The following is a 24,557-nucleotide window of genomic DNA, read 5'->3' on the forward strand; positions in this document are numbered from 1 at the left end:
TTAGAAGAATGAACACAGATATTTCCAGGAAGTGCATTAACCACCAGAGTTATTAAAGTGCCATTGTACCCAGGAATTTACTGGATACGCAAAGGTAATATTTCGAAATGCAGCGTGTTGGGATGAGTTAGGCAAGGCAGAATACATTTATAATCACATTTGTCTTTTTGACAAATTCTTTAGGGCAGAGTTTAAAAAAATTTTTGTTCATGATTTGGGTCTTTACAACTGCGCCTACTTTCTGCCGCCAACCCTTGGCCTTTGCCCGATGAATAAAGCTAGAGTTGGTGTCACGAGTAGCTATTTTTAAAGTACATTTGCCTAGGGGTGTGTGCGCCACTTACAGTTCGAGCCAGGCTTGAAAAACACACATTCCCTACACGCTGTCTAGATACATTTGCCCCTGATCACCAAACAAACGCCCCCTCACACACTTAAAAGCCCATTTCATGCACTCTGAGTACCATTTAATTTCACTCAAAAACACAGTACTACTTTTCATTCACACAGTCATACCCACGCTTGCAAACTCACATAATTATGCTTTTACTTCCTGGCTCTCACACATTCTCTTTCACAAGCAGTGCCCGACAGTGGGGGCCTTCAAATCTTTACCAGGTGCAGCACAAAGTCAGGGTTCCCATTTTTTGTGCAATGTACATATTCGCATATTGAAAGCTTTTCAGAGACTGCCACAAGTGTGTTTCATTGGAGCAGAGATACTTAGGAGGTGATTTGGGTGCTGCAAATTACCTAAGTGTATAGTTATATAACAATTGTTTATCAATAAATTGCTCACTAATCAATCAATACTAGTGCTGCATTTTTTTAAAGTCATGAATGCATTGATTTGGGGCCCACCAGTAGGGGGGGAGGGGGAGCAGTAACCATAGACACAGGAATAGTGTGATAAAGGCCGCTTTATTGGAATCAGGTGCACCCTGCAGATTTCCATCCTTGGCCTGTGCCGCACAAAACTATAACTCACTAAATAAACAACTGCCTGACAATCCCCCACCCCACCCCTAAATTGGATCCCCAACATTGCAACATCATACAACAAACCATCTCAACATCCCCACCTACCTACCAACTGTAAATGACCTCAGTGTCCCCCTCCACCTACCAACAGTCCAGGCCTCCTGCAAATACCTCCCTTCCTTAACTAGGAGAAACGCCCCCACAAGCCCCGCTCCAGCACCTGTTCCAGCGACACCACCAAATGTCCCCTTGTGACCAACCAATCACTATCTGAACCATCTTCCAACAAAACCCCTTCATAAAACGACTCCCAAATACCAAAAATGCCCCACCAAAGGAGAAAAAACCCACAAAAAAGGGGGGGTGAGTAGGAAAAAAACTTGTCCCCCACTGCCTAGTCCGGCTGCTGTGTCACTGCACAACAAAATGGTGGACAGTGACACAAAATGTCCGGTAGTATAGCCTTCCAGCCCAAAAGGAGCCCAAAGACAGCCCAAGGACCCTCCCCCAGCCCAAATAGCCCAAGGCCTGTCCTGCTGTCCATGAAACCCCCCTCCCCCCTACTGCCCCAAAACTACCCGGGGGGGCAAGCCTCCCGCTGGTTGGCTGCCCCTTCCCAAATCCCCATTGGGGCCCACTAGTAGGGGGAGGGGGGAGCAGTGACCACAGACACAGGAATAGTGTGATAAAGGCCGCTTTATTTGAATCAGGTGCACCCTGCAGATTTCCATCCTTGGCCTGTGCCGCACAAAACTATAACTCACTAAATAAACAACTGCCTGTCAATCCCCCAACCCCACCCCTAAATCAGATCACCAACATTGCAACATCATACAACAAACCATCTCAACATCCCCCCTACCTACCAACTGTAAATGACCTCAGTGTCCCCCTCCACCTAACGACAGGACTCCTGAGGCGGAAAGCCGGGAGTGAGGAAAAAACGCTGATTTTTTAAAACTTTTAAAATTGTATTGTAATACTTTGTTGTCATCACCCCCCCACCTACTTGCACTTTCTGGCATCCTAGAACAGCGCTTCTCGCTGCAACGAGTCTCTTCCTGGGCAGCCATTCTCGAGGGCGCGGCGCGTTAATCAGACACGCCCCCTCGGTGGGCCACGCCCCCCCACCAGACCATAAATAGTGCGCGCCGTCGCTAGGCGTCGCACTAACGACAGGACTCCTGAGGCGGAAAGCCGGGAGTGAGGAAAAAACGCTGATTTTTTAAAACTTTGAAAATTGTATTGTAATACTTTGTTGTCATCACCCCCCCACCTACTTGCACTTTCTGGCACCCTAGAACAGCGCTTCTCGCTGCAACGAGTCTCTTCCTGGGCAGCCATTCTCGAGGGCGCGGCGCGTTAATCAGACACGCCCCCTCGGTTGGCCACGCCCCCTCCAACATCCTTTCTTCTGCTATAAAGCATGTGTTTGGGTAGGAAGTGCAGCGGACGAGCGCAGCGGGCGCGTCGATTGCGCGCCGAGGGCGCGCCTAAGGCAAGCCCGTCTGCGCCCGTCCGCGACAGGCCGGGACTAGGGGCGCTCCACTCTGCCCCACTCATCATCTACACCCCGGACCTACTACGTAGCTACCAGGGCCCCTGGCCCATCTCGGCCACAACCAGCTCACTTATCACCACTCTTGGCATAGCTCCCCCTACCCCCCTTTCTCACCCTCTTCCCACAGTCACTTCTTCTCCCACTATCCGTGGAACTGTTACTCCCCCAATCCCTAAAAACCTCACAGCTATCTACCTCAACACCCGATCTGCCGTCGCCCATGCACACGAACTTTCGGTCCTGCTGGACCTTCACACCCCCGATCTCCTCTTCTTGACTGAGACCTGGTTCTGCGACGACTCCCTCCCCGCACTCCTTTCCACCTTACCGGCCTCCTACTACGCCCTCAGGGCAGATCGTCCATCAGGCAGAGCCGGGGGCGGCGTGGCGGTCGTCGCACGTACCGATCTCCCCTTTCAAATCCTATCCCTACCTACCATTGCCACCACTGAATTTTTAGTGATCCGCACAGTCTCCACTTCTCCCCCCCTAACCTGCTTCCTCACTTACCGTCCCCCCCAGTCCCCCCTACAGTTCCTCCCCGACTTTCTGGAGGTCCTGGCCACTATTACTGTCAACAATTCTTCTATCTTACTCCTTGGCGACTTTAATTTCTGGCCTTCTGATCCCGCCGAATGTCCTTCTTCAAAGGAATTCTCCGAAACCCTCCACTCCCTCAACTTTACATCCCATGTCCACTCCCCCACCCACACCAAAGGTCATCGGCTTGACCAGATCTGGTGCTTGAACTGCCCTGTGGAATCACTCTCTATCTCCCCTTGCCCTTGGTCTGATCATCCCTTGATCTCCTTTCTCCTGCCCATTCTTCCCCCAGCTAAGCTTCTCCGACCCAAAAACACCTGGGTCCGATCATGGAGCCGTGTCAATCTTGAAAATTTCTCCTCCCTCCTAACCAATTCTCTTCCCTCTCTTCAGGGCCTCACCACTGCTTCCCAGGTTGATTCCATAAATCAATGGCTCACTCACAGCTGCGACTCTGTTGCCCCGCTCAAACGCATCACCTCTAAACGCGACAAAGACGCCAATCGGTGGTTTAATAATGAGCTTAAAACCACCAAATTGACAGTCCGTCGCGCGGAGCGGGCTTGCAGAAGAAACTATTGCCCCACTTTGAAACTGGAATACGCCAACATCCTGAGCCAGTACAAAAAAGCCATCTTGGAGGCTAAAACATCTTACTTCTCTTCCAAAATCCTAGCAGCAGAGAACCAGTCCAAAGAGATTTTTTCCATTGTCCACAACCTGGCGTTCTCGGACAGAACTACTCTCAAACCAGCCCCATCCGAAGATCTTTGTCTCTCTCTTAATGATTATTTTATTCACAAAATTACCACCATTAAGGCCAACATCCCCCCTCCCTCCCCATCTTTTGTTGATCCTCAATGTCCTCCCCCAAAAGGCGCACTGACCTCCTTTCCCCCTATCACCCGGGAAAGTCTGACCTCTGTGGTGCCACTGATCAAATCGGGCTCTCCGCTCGATCCCTGTCCTGCCCACATCCTCCGTCACGTCTTTGTCTCTTGTCCAGACTCTCCCCTCCACCTTCTCAACAGTTCCCTTTCTCAAGGCATAGTTCCCAACTCCATGAAATCCGCGGTCATTGTGCCCATTCTGAAGAAACCGGGGGCAGATCCTTCTGTCCCGGCCAATTTCCGCCCCATTTCCCTCCTACCATTCCTGGCCAAGGTGCTCGAGCGCCATGTCACCTGCGCTCTGAGTTCCTTTATAGAGAAGCACGGTGCCCTTGCCCCCTGCCAAGCCGGTTTCCGCCCCGCATACTCTACGGAGTCCGTTGTTATGTCGGTCCTTGACACCCTCAGGGAGGGTATGGACACCAATCAGCACCAGGCGCTTGTGCTCCTGGATCTCTCAGCCGCTTTCGATACGGTGGGCCACAACACCTTACTTTCCCGTATCGCAGCGGCGGGGATCGGGGGGAGTGCCCTGGTCTGGTTGTCCTCCTTCCTGAGAGACCGCACCCAGGCTGTCCGCCTGGGTGACTACACAGCGGACACCCGAAGAGTTCAGTGCGGGGTTCCCCAGGGTTCCTCTCTTTCTCCCCTCCTGTTTAACTTGTATATTGCCCCTCTTATTTTCTCTCTTCAACAGATGGAGGTCAACGTATTTAATTATGCGGATGACCTCCAGCTGGTCTTCAATCTCTCTTCTCCCTCTGCTGCACTTAACTTTCAAACTGTCATGCTTCATATCAGGGACTGGATGAACCACAACCATCTCAAACTCAACCCTGATAAAACCGAACTGGTGTTGACGGGTGGTTCATCCAGCCCCTGGTCCCCTCTCTTCTGGCCCCCCTCTCTTGGTCCTTCTCCTGCTCCCTCTCCCTCAGTCAAAACTCTAGGCATAAAACTCAACTCTCAACTCACCCTTCACTCCCAGGTTAGCTCTGTGGTATCTTCTTCCTTTCTCTCACTGCGTACTATTCGCAGGGTGTCCCGCTTCTTCACTTTCTCTGCACTTAAGCTCATCATTTTGGCCATGGTGGTGTCCCGCCTGGACTACGGGAATGCCCTGTATGCCGGTATCCCTGCATACAGCCTGCGTCGCCTTCAGCAAATACAGAACCAGGCGACCCACCTGGCCTTCAATCTCCCTAAATTCCACCACTCTACCCCTCTTTTGAAATCCCTGCACTGGCTCCACGTGCGAGCTAGAATTCAATTCAAGCTCGCATGCATTACTTTCCTGGCCCGATCTAGTTCGGCGCCAGCCTTCATCTCCTCTGAGATTGTCCCTTATGTCCCCACTAGGGCTCTACGATCCTCCACTCAGTCCCTCCTTACCATCCCACGCTTCCGGAGAAAGAAGTGGGTTGGATCTAAATTTGCTTTCCTTGCCCCTACCCTCTGGAATTCCCTTCCCCTTGAACTCCGCTCCGTCCCCCTCTATTCACAATTTCGTAAGAGCCTTAAAACCCATCTTTTTACAAAATCCTTTGACTAAATGTCCTGTCTGACCTCCCCACCTCCACCCTCAGTCCCCGTTAGCAATAGCGCCAAGAAGCCGCTGGTAAACGTGCGCTCTACAAGAACTTTCAAACTCAAACTCAAACTCAAACACACCTACCAACAGTCCAGGCCTCCTGCAAATACCTCCCTTCCTTAACTAGGAGAAACGCCACTCGAAAATCTCATAGCAACTTTCGACCCACCCTAGGACTCCAGCCTCCTCGGATACCTGTGCACCCCTAAAGCACCATCCAGCGCCTCCTTCAGTTGCACAATGTATAGCTCCATCCCATACCTAGAAAGGTGAACCCCGTCCTCTCTGAAGAAATACACCGCCCCGTACCTAAGCTCGGGATGCTCCATTCTACCTATCCCCTCCCTGGCACAGAAGTCCTTCATATCCCTGTTAATCTTCCGCCTTGCCCTGTCAATGTCCCCTGGGCACTCATCTCCCCTCCACAAACGCCGGGGTATGAACTCAGACCAAATCAAGTGACAACCTGCCCATTGCCTCTTAATCTTCAAGAGGTCCCTCTTCAACTGCTTAACCAGCGCTAAGCCCTTACACTGTACCAGGTCATTTTCGCCCAGATGTATCACTACCACATCCGGGCACACACCCCCCCTGACCACATTATTCAACAAAGGTACCATCTCATGCCAAAGCATGCCCCCTTTTCCCCGCCAGTGACATCTGAACAATCCGTCATCCAAGTCCAAGGTGAGTTTCCGGTGCCTGTCCCACTCAGCCCTTTCTGCCCTCTTGACAAAGGAGTGTCCCACAATATAGATATTCAAAACCCCCGCTGCCGGCCCAGCCACAGCACCTGTAAAGACACACATGTAAGGAGGGCGAACATTACAAACTCACAGCGCCCCTCACCCCCCCCCCGCAGTCTGACGTCCGTCCGATAACAATCCGATGTCCACCTCCACAACCGTTTGATCTCCTCCTTCCGCCACCCCTTCCGTGCCGCTTCCGTTGCCGCACCGATCCGAAAGGAATGCGTCCCAAAAGCCATCGGGTCCTCACCCATAAACCGCAGGGCGTGCCGCAGAACCCCCAGAGCCTGAGCCGCCATCACTTTTCCACTGCGTCGTGGAGTAAAGACCTCCTCCTCCAATGCACACCGATCTGCCAACAACTGCCGTCCCCACGACGCGGGACACACCCCCCCTTGTCCTCCCGGGCCCAGCACTACCCAGGTCCCCACTCCCCGCTGATCCATCTTGGAGCGTCGCAATCGCACCGCCACCTCCCGGTCCCATATCTCCACAGCCTCCCAAAGGATACCCCGCCCTCCTTTCGGCCCCAACAACTCCGACACTCAAAAAGCACCATTGAACAGCCAGGACATGATTGTGGAAAACAAAACCGCCTCCCGGCCATCCCTGCACACCGAGGGCAACGAACCAGTCAAACCCCCAAGTAACGCCACCGAAATCGTCCGCCGCTGACGCACCTTCGCCCCTCTCTCTCTCCCACCCCTCTAGCAATCGAGCCCTCAACTCTCCCGCCGATGGGGGGTACCCCCACCACAGCTTCCCCATAAAAGCCACCGCCGACAACTTGCCCGCGATCGTCACACGCGACAAACCCTTGTCCATCAACTGCAACATGAACCGCACCACCTGCTCCTCGCGCTGCCACCGACCCCCTTGCCTCACTGCACCAGATTGCCTGAACTCCTCCCAGGCCTGCACGTACGCCTTCCAGGTAGACACAGCAACTGACGCCCTTACCAGCTGAAAGACCCGGCCTCCATCTGGACCGCCGTCTTGACCATCTCTACCTCCATGGCTAGCCCATGGAACCTCTCCCACAGCGAACAAGACAAAGCATCCGCAATGTCATTGTCCACTCCCGGGATGTGGCGAGCATTAAACAGAATGTCATTTTCCAAGCAGCGCAGCACAAACACCCTCATCAACTTCAAGACCTGCGGGTCCCGCGCCGACTGCCTGTTCACACCTGCATGACGGACATGTTGTCTAGCCGAAACAAGACCCTCTTGTGCGCCAGGTCGGCCGCCCACACCGTGACAGCCACCACCAAGGGGAAAAATTCCAAGAAAGCAATACTACGCCCCCCCCGCCTGCCACCGCGGCGGCCACTGCTCCGCGCACCATCTCCCGTCCCAATACAAGCCGAAACCGACAACACCCGCCGCATCAGAGTACATCGTGACGTCCCATTCCCAGTCTTCCACCGGTGCCATGGGCACCCCATTGAAACGTCCCAGGAAAGCCCGCCACATGCACAAATCCTCCTTCATCCCCACTGATAGGCGCACATGGTGATGAGGCAGTGCCAAACCCAAACTCCGACAGAAAGTCCGGCCGTCCGCACCACGCGACACGCAAAGTTAAGATGCCCCAGCAGGACCTGAACTTCTCGTCCCATCACTTTCCACTTTGCCAGCATTACGTCCACCAAAGCCACCATTGTTGCCCTCTTGTCCTCCAGCAGGCGTGCTTCTATGACCGCTGAGTCGAGCTCTATACAGAGAAAGGACAACACCGTACTGGGACCCTGCGTCTTCTCTGGCGCCAGAGGAACCCCAAAGTCCCCCAACATCTCCGTCAAACTGTCAGGCTGCTGCTGGCAGTCCGTCGTACCGGGTCGCCCCACCAGAAAAAAGTCATCCAGGTAGTGCGTCACTGTCTCAAAGCCTGTGCGCCTGGAAAAAGCCCACTGCAGAAAGAAACTGAACCGCTCAAACAACACGCATGAAATGGAGCACCCCATGGGTAGCACCTTGTCCACAAAAAAGGCGCCGCCGAACTGAATCCCCAGCAACTGGTGATCCGCCGGATGTACCGGAAGCAAACGAATGCCGACTTGATGTCACACTTCGCCATCATAGCGCCCCGCCCGACCGCCGAAAACTAACCGCCGCGCAACATCCACTGACGAGTAGCTCACCGACGCCAAGTCAGCCGAGATGTAGTCGTTCACCAACTCCCCCTCGGGCCAAGACAGGTGCTGAATCAGCCTGAATTGGCCCGGTCCCTTCTTGGGCACCACCCTGATTGGGGAGATGATCAACCCAGACAACGGAGGTACCGCAAAGGGGCCTACCATCCGGCCCTCCTGTACCTCCTTGAAGAGTTTCTCCCAGACAATCGCCTTATGGGCATTCACCGACTTCATATTGTCCGCCCAGGGCGCAATCCGCGGGCCCTCATAGCCCAGCCGAAACCCCTTCCAAAAACCGATCCTCAACACCGCAGCATCCTCCGCCCGCGGATACGCCACCAACCAAGGTTCCATCCGCTCCAGCCTAACAGGCGTATGGGCCTTTTCCCAAGGCTCTGCCCCCCCAGGCCACCTCCTCGCTCGCCCCCTTGCGCTCCTCCATTCTGCGCTCCTCCCGTCGCGGGCTGCTGCCCCGGCGGGCCGCTGATCCCCCAGCAACACACCATTGGGTGACGCCGCCCACACTTTGAGCACTTATGCCGGAAACTGCACACTGTCCGCCCACATACCCCCTTATTGAAATCCCAGCAGGCCCCGATCGCGCCCTGAACGGACGACTCGGTCTGTCCCACCCCCGCTTGCCGTATAGATGGTGCGACCAAACTTGGCCCCACCCATCGTCTGCTGGTATAGATCCGAGTCCAGCTCTCCCCATTTTGCGTCCGGGTCTGCCGCCATGTGCGCCCGGAATTCCTCATCATAGTGTGATCATGCGTACCCACCGTATGTCACCTGCGCCCTCCGCACCACATCCATGTACTTAAACAGTGTTATGGACCGATCCGGGAAGCTTTTTCACAATAGACGCTGGCGTATAATAGAAAGGCCGCTGACCAATTGTCAATCGTCAACGGCACTTTCGGGCGCCTTGCCAACTCCTGCTCTTCCTCCTTAGACCCTTCTTTGGATGTCAATTCCCTGTGCAACAGCTTCAGTATGTCTATGTATTCTTCCTTCCAGATTTTCTCCCTCGTAGCCATCGACAGGTGCGCCCGCAGCGGCTTCGTCATCCCCATATACGGGAGTTTGCGCACTGGTACCACACAACTCTCTCCCCCCCCTGCAGCTACCCCCGCTGTTGCGCCACCTGCCGCCGAGTCCCCTCCAGCGCCCGATCCGCCGCCACCCAACGATGCCCCGCCGTCCGTGCCTACCCCTGTGTCCTTCACATACCGGCATTTCACCAGCCGTCCCCCCTCCTCGCCTCCAGTGTCCGTCCCCACCGACACCTGCGCACAGCACTGCTTGACCGAACCACTCCCCACTCCGTCTCCCGCCTTACCTGGCGTCAAGGTCGGCGTCAGCTCCAGGTCTCGCCGCCTAACCAGTGGAGCTGAGGGGGCCGTCACTCTGGGCGCGTCCTGCTTTGATCGTACCTGTAACACACTGCCAACAAGATTACTCAATCCCCCCTCCTCCCGTATCTCCCCCTCCTCTTCAGACTCCCCCACTCCAGCATCCGTTAAATCCCGGCCGCCCTCCGCCTGCTCAACCCCGCCTTTTCTCTACACACCCGCATCAGATCCACCAACTCCACATCCTCTCCTCTCTGCACCACTGCACTCGCACCAAATGCTGAATTATGAGCTTCCACAGACACCCCCTTACCCCCCGGCGGCTGGCGGCTGGCGCGACCCTTCGGGTGGGGGCTAGCGGGGACCTGTCCCGCCGCCATCCAATGTGGTCCCTTGCCATGTCCCACGTTGGAGCACGACCACCCGTACAAGGCGGAGCCGGCCCATCCTCTCGGTGGAGCGGAGCCGCATGCTGCTCACCCGAGCACCTCGCAAACATCTCCTGCCAAGGAAAAAAATGCGGAGTCCAGCATGCCGGGGTAAAAGGGGCCCTCATTTCCTCCCCACCTGCCACCCCTCCCCCAACCCCGCTGGGCTCCACGCCCCTAACCCGCCGAATGACAGCCTCGCCGCGCCGGGTGCCCCGCGCCCCCGCTCCCCACCCCACCCTCCAGTCCCACCACTGCGGACCCACTGACCCCTCCCACCCCCAACCCCCCAACCCGACCCCCCCACCCCCTGTCATTCCAACTCGGCCTGCACCCCCCCTGCACATCTCCCTGCCCTGCCCCCCAGCTCCGCCAACCACTGCCCCCACCCCACTCAGCCTCCCGGTACCCAGCCCCTCCCTGCCCCCCCGTGTCCCCTCACCTCCGCGGCCCCTCCCCGTGCCCCCCTTGGTGACGGAGACCTGCTCAGGCCCACCTGCTCCCCCCTCCCCTGAAGACGAGGACCCCCAGTCCAGCTCACTCTCCCCACCTCCCTTCCCCCCAAACCTCCCCCAACCCCCTCCTCTTCTACTTCTGATTCCTCCACCAGTAGCGGGGACCCCGCCATCTCCCCCCTCAGCCCCCATTTGCACCTCCCCCTGCTGCCCCTGCGGCCCCCCCGCCTCAACCACCGGACCCCCCGAACAAGCTCCTCATTCCCCACCCCTCCACCCCTGCCTGTCCCACTGCCCCCCTCCCCGCTCTCCTTGTCTAGAATCCGTGTCCCTGCTCCCCCGCAGCCTGGCCCCCCGCCCCCCTGCCCCATACACAAAAGAGAGCGCCGGCCGAGCCGTCTTTCCCCCACTGCACACCAAAATGGTGGGCAGTGACACAAAATGTCCGGTAATACAGCCTTCCAGCCCAAAAGGAGCCCTCCCCCAGCCCAAACAGCCCAAGGCCTGTCCTGCTGTCCATGAAACCCCCCTCCCCCCTACTGCCCCAAAACTACCCGCGGGGGGCAAGCCTCCCGCTGGTCGGCCGCCCCCCCCAAATCCCCATTAAGTCTAGAGGGCAGGGATTTTCTTGTTGATGGGTGAAGATTTGCCCGCTACAAAACAATGGACATGCTAACAAGCTGCATTGCCCTGAACAATGTGTCCCACACTCGCGCCTATAAGGTTTTATGGACAACTTAAGACGCCCCCTGGAAGACACCCTGAAACGATACTCCTCCTCTCTTAACTTCCAGAGAGGCACACGCAGCTCTCTGTGTTCAACTGAAGACGAGCTTCTGTCCTGGCGCTTTTGAACCAGCTTAGCAGCAACAGCATCAAAACCGGGCTGTTATGAGTACCGGTACTCTCCTTGTCGGAGGAAAGGTCCCGGTACCCAAGGGGAGAAAAAAATATATAACAGTGCCGGTACTCAGTACCGGTGAGGACCAGCCCATTTAAAGCACTGATTGAGATGCATTTTATTTCAGCTTTCACTTTTTTGAAAGCTGACCATTCCCACGCAAGTGAGGAGTATGATGAGGCTGTAGCATCGCTTCCTGTGAGATCGCTGTGTATTTCATAGTCTAATTAGACTCTCCGCATACTTTTTAGGATCTGTCAGACTTTCAAATGCATAGTTTAAGTATCGACTCCCTATTGCCTTGGAGAACGCCACCACGTGTGAAAGGAGCAGACATCCGCTATGTCAGCGGAGAGGGCACTCTTCAGAACAGCCAGGGCTGGTGTGGCTATCAGGAACATTCGAGATAAGTGCCTAGGACGCCACTGGCTAATGGATACCACCAGGCCACGAGTTGGAGGTACACGCGGGTGGACGGCGTCCATCCACTTTTTTCACAGGGTGAACACCGTCCACCTTGCCAAGATAAAGTGGGTCCCCAATGAAAGGATGCTGAATTCGTCCCGGTGTAATTTCCATTCACCAGGACACTTTCAGCAGTGCCTGCACATGGTTATTTGCTTTTGACCAGGCTCTTTTATTTCTGACTCCTACTGGCTCTTAACAAAGGCTGAGTCTGGGGGGTCATCAGGCATCCTTTTGTTGGAGTCTCCTGGTGGCAGCAGTTAGGAGCCTCACACCTAGAAGCAAATGCAGCAGAGGAGAAACAAAGGCTCCTGACTTGTTGGCACTTCACACATACTTAAGAGAGGCAACTTTTCACTTTGTTTAGTCCCTGTATATGAGATATGCATGCACTGTAGGAACGTCAGATGTATTGGTCTCTCCCAGTATTTGCACAAAATAAATAGCATTTATATAGTGCTTACTAGCCCTGAGGAGGCGTTGTAATAATTTAAATCTCACATTTTTTCTTTTAAAGCACTATGGCTAGAGGAAGCTTTACGCTGACAAAAGGCAACATTGTTTTATGTGTAGTGTACACAAGTGTGAATCCTCTGCCTAGATTGCACGTGTACTCGAAATGTGCTCAAATGTACTCATGATACACATGCTAAACATGTTATGTGATGGTTTAAGATCGGATGTCACATCTTGTTATGCCACTTCCTGTGATGTCACGTGGCATGATGTCACGCGGCGTGTTGCCACTTGCTTAGTGACTAACTAGGTTAGCCCCCCACTTCTTTTTTAGGACTTGTGCCCTGGATACCAATGTGCCCATAAATCAAAACCCTTTGAGTCTTTTACAACTAAGGGGAATGGAAAAGTACAATTATCTCAGGATGCAAAAAAACAAGCATTTACAATGCAACGGTTTCGCCTTTGGAAAAGTTAGAGCTATTGGCATTGTAAATGACAAAATTTGTATTTATGTGTTGGTTTTGAAAATAGATAAATAAATGGCATTGTCATTAACATTGCCAATAGCTTAATCTCTCGCAAATGTGAGACCTATTGTACCCTACGGACGAGCTCAGCAGACAGCAATTACTACCACACACACACACCCAGAGCCACACACACACACCCAGAGCCAGCCACACACACCCAGAGCCAGCCACACACACACACACACCCAGAGCTACACACCCACAGCCACACACACACCCAGAGCCACACACACACACAACCAGAGCTACACACGCACACACACACCCAGAGCCACTCAGGAGAGCAAGCACAGCGAGGGGGCAGGGAAGGAAGCACAGCGAAGGGGCAGGGAAGCAAGCACAGCAAGGGGAAAGGAAGCAAGCACAGCGAGGGGGCAGGGAAGCAAGCACAGCGAGGGGGCAGGGAAGCAAGCACAGCCAGGTGGCAGGGAAGGAAGCACAGCCAGGTTGCAGGGGAGCAAGCACAGCCAGGGGAAGGGGAACCAGGGGGCGGGGGAGCAAGCACAGCCAGGGGGCGGGAAAGCAAGCACAGCCAGGGGGCAGGGTAGCAAGCACGGGCAGGGAAGCAAGCACAGCCAGGGGGCAGGGAAGCAAGCACAGCCAAGGGGCAGGGAAGCAAGCACAGCCAGGGGGCAGGGAAGCAAGCACAGCCAGGGGGCGGTAAATGCATTACCGATCTTGTGATGTAAGCCGCTGTGAGGCTCAGCATGTTAAAAGCCTGTCAGACATCAAGAATGGCTGCATTTGAGAACCCCCGTCTCAAATCTAAGGTGAACAGAGACTGACTGTCCACACGTACCATGTTTTTGTAACTTAAGAAGCGTCACAGATACATGCAATTCTGTTGCCAGATAAGGGCCATTCAGTGCATTGAGTTTGTCAGTTTTCTCCAGCTGCAATAACAGAGGCCTAATTAAATTTTCAAATTAGCCATGAGGGCCCTTGCTCAGAGGATACCTATGGAGGGTTCAACACCCACTTGTGCAGATATTCACCAAAAAAAATTACGTTTCTTTCACATCTATGATTTTTGGCTCCTGCAAATGATATCTACATTTTATGCTTCTATGCACCTCAATCACCCAGGGAAAAACTTATTTGCTGCACGAATCCTTCATCCTAAGCCTTAAAGCTGCATTACCCATTTTCCTGTATACTTGTGCGATCTGGAAGGGTGTAAGTTTACCTTGCCAAAGCCTTGGGCCAATGTAACCAGGCCAGACACCTGAGGTCACCATGCCTGCGCCTAGGAGTGAACAGGCTTCATAGCAACTGATATTGGAGGCATCCTTAAACACAAGACTCCTTTGTCTGGAATCCTCTACCCCTCCACTAGCGCCAAGGGAAAATTCCAGCGATTTCACAGAAACAATCTACAGAAGCCACCATGCTCCAGAGAGGTCATATTCAAATGACTACAGTTCTAGTGGTCAAGCAGAAAAAAAACTCTAAATAAAATAATACAAGAGGAGGGGTCAGATCAGCAGGTGAACGTGCACTAAACCTTCAACAACACAGAGGGAATCCTAGAGGGGCGTGGCTTGGACGCCGATCGGGATGGCGACGTGAGCTCGCAGCTCCGCGCGGAATCCCGCTAATTCTCCTGTTTTTCGGGACCCTAGGCGACCCGGAGACAACGTTCCTGCCCTCTGAAGGGTGAGGGGACAGCTGGACGTAATCGGCGACCCGCTGGGGGACTGCTGGCCCCGAGGAGATCGAGGAAGAGGCGGCCGAGGTGTAGACCGGGGTGTGAAGAAAATGGCGGCGTGGAGGTCGGACGGTCCCGAACTTCAGCCCTGAGTCCGGCTGTCGCCAAGCAGAGGGGACCCTGCACCCGGCTGCCCGACGCACTGGGATTGGCGGCGCGAAGCCTTGAGACCGGGGGACGCTGCCCGATTCACCCAGGAGGTCGAGGGTTCTCGTCGACCACCGTCCCACGACTCATCCTCCCCCCACGGGTCCAGTGGGGGTGGCGGAACGGAGCTCATCCGCTTGGTCATTGCTCCTGAGACCATTGGCGGTGGCATTGCATTACCCGGTGCCCGGTAATCGGCACGGACCCACGGGAGCACCCGCAGTACGGGTGGCCGGACTTGTGACGCAGCACCCTGACATGGCGGCGATCGGAGGGCCGATGCCCGGGAGCCGCGAGGGGGACTCGGCGACATCGACCCGGCTAAATGAGAGTCCCTCCCCGGAGCTTGACCAGGAACAGCGGCTGAACCGGCGCTTGGATGCCATCCTTGAGGCGATCACCTCCACCAAGGAGGCGTTGCACAACGACATTGCCCAAGTGGCCACGGGCCTGGGGCTGCTACGCGCGGACCACGCGAAGCTGGCGGATCGGGTCAAGGATCATGACCAACTATTGCTGGACCTGAAGCCCTCGGTGGTGACCGCGGAGCACAGGATTACAGACATTTTGGCCCGACTGGACACTCTAGAGCGGAGGGCGGAGGATGCCGAAGGCCGCAATAGGCGGAACAACGTGCGGGTCGTAGGCCTGCCGGAACGGATTGAGGGGGAGGATGCGGTGGCCTACATGGAGAACTGGTTCCGCACTGTGGTGGCGCCGGAGGGGCTTACTCCATTTTTCACTCTGGAGCGAGCTCACCGGGTGCCCGCTCGCCCGCCGGGGCTTGGCCGCCCCCCCCGACCAATGGTGGTGCGGCTCCTCCACTACAAAGACCGAGACCTCCTCATCCAGCGGGCCAGGATGTCGGGCCCTTATGGGGTAGAGAACAGCAAGGTAACGATCTTTCCGGACTACACGCAGGCGGTCCAGAAGGACAGGGCATCGTTCCTTGCTGTGAAGAAGGAGCTCAGGGAGGAAGGCATTCAGTACTCCTTGCTCTACCCGGCCAAGCTGCGGATTATCATGGATGGCACCACACACTTTTTCCAAACTCCGGACGAAGTTTGGCACTGGCTTGAATCGTACAGAGCGGGGACGGACAGGACACACCAAAGTAGGCGAGACCAGCCCAAGCAGCCCCGGGTGCGGCAGTCACAACGCATCAGGTCCCGCAACAGGCGCCAGCGGGAGAAGCGGGAGGCTCAAATGGCGGCGGAGAAGAGGGATGCACTCGCGGCGACGGCGGCCATTACAGGGTCGCAACAGAACAGTGAACGGGCCGAAACGGACTCGGGAGGAGAAGGCAGCAGAACAGGAGAGGAACTTTCGGAGGCAGAGAGCCAGAAGGGGCCGACAGTGACCCCACAGACCTCGGATGATATTTTCTGCGGCTAAGATAGACTTTGGCCTGAATCGGGACTTCATGGTAGGGTGATATCCTGTTGCTGGAGGGCGGGTTGCCGGGTGGGGGAGCTGAGTGTATCAGAGGGGATGAAGGGCGGGACGCGGGCTCCGCTAGCTGGGGTCGGCGGCGACTCACCCCCCCTAGGCCCTTAAGGTCGACTGTGGTGGAGACCACAGGGTAAGTGTGCGAGAAGTTGGATCAAGGTTTGGATGGGGGCGGCCAGTGGGATCGTGTGCTCTGTCCTGGGGAGTGGGGTTTGGGGAATGTTTCAGTTTTGGGGTTGTTTGGGGGGGGGCAACTGCATTGGGGGGGTCATGGACCGTTGGAGTTTAATTCGGACTGTACGGACTTGGTATGGGGACATTACCTAATTTGAAGTGCCTAACGTGGAATGTCCGGGGGCTGCGGACTATGGTGAAACGTCACAAAGTACATGCATACCTGGTACGCAGGGGGGTTCAGATAGCTATGCTCCAGGAGACTCACCTCACCAAAAAAGAGTGCGCTGCCTTGCAGAAAAGATGGCGGGGCCAGGTTTTTAGCACCACTTATTCGGCGTATGCCAGGGGGGTCTTGATCTGGGTGAGGGCGGGGATACCCTTTCAGGTGCTGAATCAGGTAATAGATCCGGATGGCAGGTTTGTAGCGGTGGAGGGGAGATTGTATGGACGGGATGTGGCTTTATGTTGTGTTTATGCACCGAACACTGACCAAGGCCGATACTTTGATAGCCTCTCGGGGTCCTTGGCCTCTTTCCTGGCGGGTCCGATAGTTCTAGGGGGGGACTTCAATTTGATTACGGATGTGGCTCTGGATAGGTCCCATCCCCCCCTAGTAGACTCTCCTGTGCGCAGGCTGGCCGCGCACAGGAAGGACTGGCAAGAACGATGGGGGTTGCTGGATGTCTGGAGGGAGAGGCACAGGGGAACCAGGGATTACTCCTTTTATTCCGCTCTACATGATTTACATGTCAGGATTGATTCGGTGCTTTGCGGGAGCTCCCTAGCCCCATTGATTACCCATGCTGAGTACCTTGCTAGGACGATATCCGATCATAACCCCCTATTGGTGCATATTCATTGGCAGAGGGAGCGCTCAGTAATACCAACATGGCGGCTTCGTCCGGAGACGCTAGAGGATTCTGTGTTCGACGATGCGGTCCGGCAGGGCATTGATAGGTATTTCGGTGTGAACGAAGGAACGGCGACGAGCAGGTCTGCTGAATGGGATGCAATGAAAGTGGTGGTGAGAGGGGTGTGCTTGGGCAGGTTCTCGAATGCTCGAACGACTGTGCTGAATGACTTAATGAAAGCGGAGGAAACTTTGAGGGACCTGGAGCGCCGCAGGCCAACTAGGTCAGGTCTACAGGCCCAGTTATTGGAAGCGAAGGAAGCGGTAGCCGCGGAGACGGAACGTTTGCGATGCTATGATTATAGGCAGTACATTATCAGGGCACACGCAGAAAGGGACAAGGTAGGTACCCTCTTAGCCAGATTAGCTAGCCCGGAACTTAGGGGTTGCCCGATCCTCAGCATTATTGACGCGCGGGGAGAGATGGTGTACTCCCAGGCAGCTGTATTGGACCGCTTTAGGGGTTACTATGAGGAATTGTACCGGAGTCAGCTGGGAGTGGGGGTTCAGGACATCGTGGAGTACCTGGGGGAGAGGCCGCTTCCGGTCTTGGACGAGGACGACGCGAAGGACCTGGGTAGCCCGATCACGCTAACGGAAATTCGAGTGGCTATCAAGCATATGGCCCGTAACAAGACGCCCGGGGTGGACGGACTCCCAATCGAGTTTTATCAGCACTATGTAGACGGTCTGGCACCCAGGCTGCTGGTGGTGTATACGGAGGCCTTCGAGAAGCGGGCATTGCCTGTCTCCATGCGGGAGGCCTTGATAGTGCCACTCCTCAAGCCCGGCCGGGATGCCGCGGACGTGAGGTCTTATCGCCCGCTGTCCATGCTAACGGTGGACTATAAGATCCTGAGTCGCATCTTAGCCACTAGACTGGCCCCGCACATGACGGGCCTGGTGCACAGGGATCAGGCCGGGTTTATACCCACGAGGAGCACGGCGATGAATATCCGCCGCCTGGTGGGAATAATGGACGCCATCTTGGATGGGGAGGGATCGCCGGCGGTTCTGTCCGTGGATATCGAGAAGGCCTTCGATAGTTTGGAATGGCCTTTCTTGGATGGAGTGCTGGAGCGGTTTGGCATGGGCGATGGGTTTCGGAGGTGGACGAGGGTCTTGTATAACTCGGCGACGGCGAGAGTTCGGTTGGGCGGCCTGGTATCTGCCGCGTATCCGGTGGGCAGGGGAACACGACAGGGATGCTCTCTCTCCCCTCTGTTGTTTGCCCTGGCGATGGAACCCTTGGCGGTCCATGCGAGGTCAGGCGACCGTTACGCGGGAATAGTGAGTGATGGGCAATGGCATTATATATCGCTCTATGCGGATGACCTGCTCCTGTACCTAGCTGACACTTCAGGGGCACTGGTTGGAGCGATGGATCTGCTGTCCGAGTTCGGCCGACTGTCGGGCCTTAAGGTCAATTGGGCAAAGACCTGCGTGTTTCCGCTGAGAGCGGGATCGCCAGCCCCTAGCTGCGACCTGGGTGTGGCGTGGGAACCCTCTTGCATCACCTACTTGGGTGTTCGCATTTACCACTCGGCTGCTGACCTTTTGGAGGGTAACATTGGCCGTTGTGTCCGGTCACTGCGGGGTAGCTTGTCTTTCTGGTCGACCCTCCCGCTGACAGTCCTGGGCAGGATAGCATTGTTGAAAATGGTGGCACTCCCCCGCTTCCTTTATTATTTCCGAACGCTACCGGTCTGGATTCCCCAGGGGGTGTTTAGGGAACTGCGGTCAATGATTATTGGCTTTCTGTGGGGGCATGGCCGTCGCAGGATAGCCTTGAGCACGCTACTTCGCCCCAAGCTGGAGGGGGGCATGGCCGTGCCCGACCTGGAGCTGTATTATTTAGCGGCGCAATTGCAGGTCCTTACGCAGAACGTAGCCAGGGTGTTCCGGGGGCCGGAGGAAGACCGGGGACGGGGGATACAGCGCCATGTGCTGTCGTACATCATTATGCAGCAACGGCTCGAATTGCGGGCCCTCACCATGGAGGAGCGGACGCTCCGGCTGTGCTGGCAGAGGAGCCTCCGGAGAGCGAGGGCATCGCGGCCTTATGCCCCGGAGATTCCGATCGGGATGTTGACGGCTTTGCCGCACGGAGGGGATTGGTCCCCGTTGATGGATTGGGAGGACGCGGGGTTGCAGGTGGTGGGTGACTTGTATATAGATGGGGCGTTGGCACCGTTCGACGTGCTCCGGGACCAGTTCGGACTGCCTGAGGGGGGCTTCCTACTACACGCGGCTGTAGTGGCTGCCATGCAGAAGCACTGGAAAGAGGGGCTCCTGGAACCTGCGACGACTATGGCATGCCAATATGTGGTGATGGCGGCTGGTACATTCAAAGCCGTGACGTGCCTCCATAATAGGATGCTGAACGACGGGCTGGAACCACTCCATGGGCTCAAGGCTAAATGGGAGGGGAGCGTTGGCCGGCCCATACCGGACACGGCATGGGGCCATATCCTGCGACGCACGTGGAAGGGCACCAGGAACGCGCGCTTTCAGCAGGTCCATTTTTATGTGCTCCATAGGGCCTACCTAACTCCAGAGAAACTACAGCGGCACTTTCGGGTGCAGGATGCCTGTTGCCCCCGGTGCTCGTCCCCTGGGGCGGACATGGACCACTTGTTTTGGGGGTGTCCACAACTGGGAACTTATTGGGCAGAGGTAGGGGAACTCCTGAATGAAGTGACTGACAGGGAGGTAGAATTCGACATGGCGACGTGTCTATTGCTCTGGTTCCCGCATACTAAGCACACCAAGGTGACCAGTAAATTCATAGATCTGGGTCTGATATTGGCTCAAAGGGAAATATCGTGGCACTGGAAGGCCAGGGGGGGTCCCTCACTGCGTAGATGGAAGAATGAGTTGCTGCGATGGTCTGACTGCGAGAGCGTGCTCCGGATGAAGCAAGCGGTGAAGTTGGGGAATGAGAAGGCTCTGGATGCGGCGCGTGCATGGGAGTTAGTGGTACAGGCTCTGCGTGATGCTTTGGTTGAGGATGAGGACGGCGAGGACTAAGCCGCTGGACACCGCGGGGCGAACACAGAAGTATGTCACCACGCACTGTAATGGAACCATCCAGTCCGGTAGAGCGAAGCACACACCTTAGCAGTTGCCAGGGGGGGGGGGCGTTGGGGGGTTAGTTGTAGGGGGGCTTGAGGGGGGCCGGAAGCCATTGGAGGGTTGATGATGGAGGCCTGGAACCACTGGGACAGGGGGTATTGAGTGGCGGGCGGACTGATTGGGTGGGACGGCCTGGCACGAAGGCCCGAATAGCCTAGAGCAGGCCCCGATGGGGGCAATTACGTTGATATCACGGGGATGGCTGACGGGAATGTTGTTGCGGGTGGGGGGGTAAAAGCAGATACGTAGAACGACCTTACGCCAGGGTCCCAATGGGACGTACACTGTGCTGTGCTCCTCTAGAGCGATCTGATATGCCGCCCGGCCTCCGGGATGCGGGCTGAATGGCTGTGTACAACTGTGAACTGTTATTGGACGGGGGGGGCCCACAAGTGCACTGGCTGTTTACTTTTTTCCTGCTGTTTATAACTCTGCAATAAAAATATAATTTAAAAAAAAAAAAACACAGAGGGAATCCTCAATAGCACGAGGACAGAGGGAATAAGCACAACACAGAGAGCAGATCGGGTGCGGACCACAGAGGGAACCATCCCCAGCAACGCGGGGAAATGAACAGCAAGCATCGATTAACCCATAAACAGCACCAAGGTCAGGCGATCAGAGCAGCACTGGTGGACCACAGACATCATCAATGAGGGGCGTAGAGGAGTCAGGGGCCACTGTGAGAACTCTCAGAACGGAAATCAAAGTAGATTTCTCTGCTCGCAGGCAGGCCACAGGCACACTCACTCGGGTCTGCACTTAGGGCAGGAGGCAGGAAGGGTTCAGCGAGGACAGAGAGTCGTCCACATCTTGGCTGCCGAGACCAGCTCTATGCGTCGGGATCCGAGTCTCTGTTTTTGAACGCCGTTCTTGCGTACGCCGTGAGTCGCTGCAACACCCTCGGGATCGGCGTAATGTGGAAGCCAAGCTGGACTTTAGACACCCCCTTCATGCACATGTACTGAACTCCTGCTGGAGTGCAAGTAATCCCGCACCGCCCCCTCCTGCCTCTCCACTCCAGGGATTTGTGTAGCTGTTCCCCCTGTGGATTCGCTGAGTCAGGTCTCATAAAACAGAGTTGCTTGCACTCTACCTACTGCTGGCAAATACCCAGCGCGGAGTCGGGGGCACGCGCTCCTCTCAGCCAACTGAGGCCATAGTCACCAAATGACGGTCACTTAAAAGACACAAGGTTCACCAAACTCACCTTTCCTCCAAATGCCGGACATTGAACATATTTTTTAACGTACCCAGGACAAACCATGAATGAACTAGTTAGCATCTAGGCATCCTTTGCACAACGAAAAATAAAAACTCCGTCCTCCAAATATCAAAACAAGCCGAGGTGCCATGACAGCGGGAGGGGGGGGCGGGAACGGGCACGCGAACAGCTGGAGGGGGGCGGGAACGGACACATGGACAGCGGGAGGGGGCGGGAACTGGCACACGCTGGTTCTTCTCAAGTAAGCTACTGCCTGGCCGCCATCTTCGGAGAAATGACCAAAACAAACATAAAAAGAATAAATAAATAAACCACCGCCCACCGCCGCAATGACGATCGCAAGGGGGCGGAGAGGGAAAAAATGTACGGAACGCCCACGAATCGCCTCGGACAATGACGGACGCCTCTCTCTTCCAATGGCTAGCCTCCATTTATGGAGCTAGCCAATTGAAGAGAAAGGCGGGACAAAGCCACATACACTGTTCTCAAAAGATTTCGCCTGCGCGAACGCTGCTGCGCAGCGGATCGCCAGGCGAAAACTAACCACGGTCCACTCCTCGTCAGAAGGCACAGTCTGACAGGCCACACAGCCGAGGCAATTTGAGGTGGCCAGTGGGTGATGCTGGCACTGTTCACAACAAGGAAAGCGTGTGGATAAGAAATGCAAAGTAGGAAGAATGCGCAGCATCCAGGTCAATGGAGGGGAGGGGGGTGCACAGCAATGGGACCAAGTGCACATTCAGCGCACATAGGTCGAGCATGTTGTAAAAAAAGCTCTGGAATTAGAGTGCAAAGGGCATCGGTGGAAGAGGCAAAACAGACAGGGAATATCATGCAATCGTCAGGGTGCACAGGTGCCAGAGCGAGTAACAAACGAAGTGCACAACAGCAGCCATAGAGTGTCCTGGCCAGAGAGCTTGGCGTCCAGAGGCTCCAGCGCATGCGTGGGCGATTTTTATTTCTATCAAATCCCATTTCTTGGGGGGTTTGTTCTTACTCCGGAATCTGCTACTTTGTTTCTTATAGAAAACGACTTTAGGCAGCTCCTGCAATTAATTACAGGTTAACGCCAAAAATCTGTAATTGTTTTCAATGTAACCATTCTGTCGGGTTTTAACCCAGCGGTGTTATAATGAAGTAAAAAAAAAACGATCCCTGTTGTCTACAGTTTTCCTGCGCAGATTTCTGGGATGTTTTCCTCTACATTGATGGGGGAGATAGTAACTGCCTGACAAGGATCACAATAATAAGAGCTGTAGAAATCGGTGTATTTCAGCTGTTACGGGAGCAGTGTGTGGTGTACTGTACCGTGCACCACATACTAAACTCACACTCACCAAAAGTAAATAACAGGGCACTTAGGGCCAGATGTATCAAAGGGTTTTGCCCATTCTGTGTCTATGGGGAAATGTGTTGATACATATGGCCCTTAGTAATTACAGCATCGTGGAGAGAAATACAGTGGGGCAGTGCACAAACTAATGCATCACAGTGCACCAATAAGGCATTTCAGTTTTCTATGACAGACTCCACAATCTGCTCCAAGCAGTGCTCTGAGACATTGCCTTCCTTCTTTGTACAGGCCTACCCTGGGAATGCGCCTGCTTCTCTGCAGCAGAATGACCTTTGTTTTCAGATAAGATAAAATCCCTTTGCTTCTGAAAGGAGCGCGGGCCTTGATGTTGCCAAATACATCTTCTGCGCAGGAGCTTCAAAGTCGCAGCTAAATTTGGAACACGATTAATACTCTGCAGAGTTCATAGGTCTGACGATCGACCGCCGTCAGAACTGTGAAATGTAAACAGCAAGGATTAGCATATCTTTACCATACATTTTGTTTAATTCAGACGGATTTGTGGCTTTTGTAATGGCTGTGTTCCAAAAAACTTAGAACAGCACCTCCTACCACGACTTCAACGGAGCTTTTAATGTGTGAATGTATGTATATGGTATTTCTTTAGTGTGCATCTAGCAAAAACGCGGCAGAGCAGTGAACATGGTCAAAGGCAAGCATAAAGTCAGACAAAGCTGGGTTGTGGACATCTTATGATTCGTGATGGTGTGTATTTTAAAGAGGTGTATTTTCAATTTTTTCTTAAATTGGAGCAGTGTTTGGGCCTAGCTCTTGATGGAAGAGGTGTGGCACAGTGGTCAGGATGCCTGACTCCGGACCACGGGTTCACGGTTTGATCACCAGCAGCAGGTCAGCCCAGCACCATGTGACTCTGGGCAATAGCTCGCTTAATCTTCCTGAGGGCCCTCAGTGCCAGGAAATCACTTCAGAGGTAGCTGTGTGCTTTACAAAGTTCAAGGTTATGGATATTGGGGAGTTGTTCCAGACCATGGGTGCATGGATTGAAAAGGTTTGCTGTCCTGCTTTAATACTTTAACAGTTGCATTCTGATTGTGTCTTTGGCTGCGGGTGTGCCGAGAACCACCTGAGACAGCGAGCTTGTCTGAACGATTAGTGGGGGTGCTGGGCTTGGTAAATAATGCAGCTGGTTTTGATGCGGGCCAGCAGGGTAGCTAATTCCAGCAGGATGGGGGTGATGTAATCATATTTCTTCAGGCCCTGAATGAGATGTCCTGCAGTGTGCGGGATGACCTTAAGGGGTGCCAGTATGGAGTCTGGGAGGCCACAGAGTGAGTGAAGCATCATCACCAAACAGATGAGAGAGTACAAAAGCTTTAACAGCATTTCTGAAGCCGCTTTCTGGAAAAAACAGTATGACTTTCTGTAGAAGAGACAGCTTGTACCAGC

The sequence above is a fragment of the Lissotriton vulgaris genome, chromosome 7 (assembly GCF_964263255.1).
Source record: "Lissotriton vulgaris chromosome 7, aLisVul1.2, whole genome shotgun sequence".
Taxonomy (NCBI): Eukaryota; Metazoa; Chordata; class Amphibia; order Caudata; family Salamandridae; genus Lissotriton; species Lissotriton vulgaris.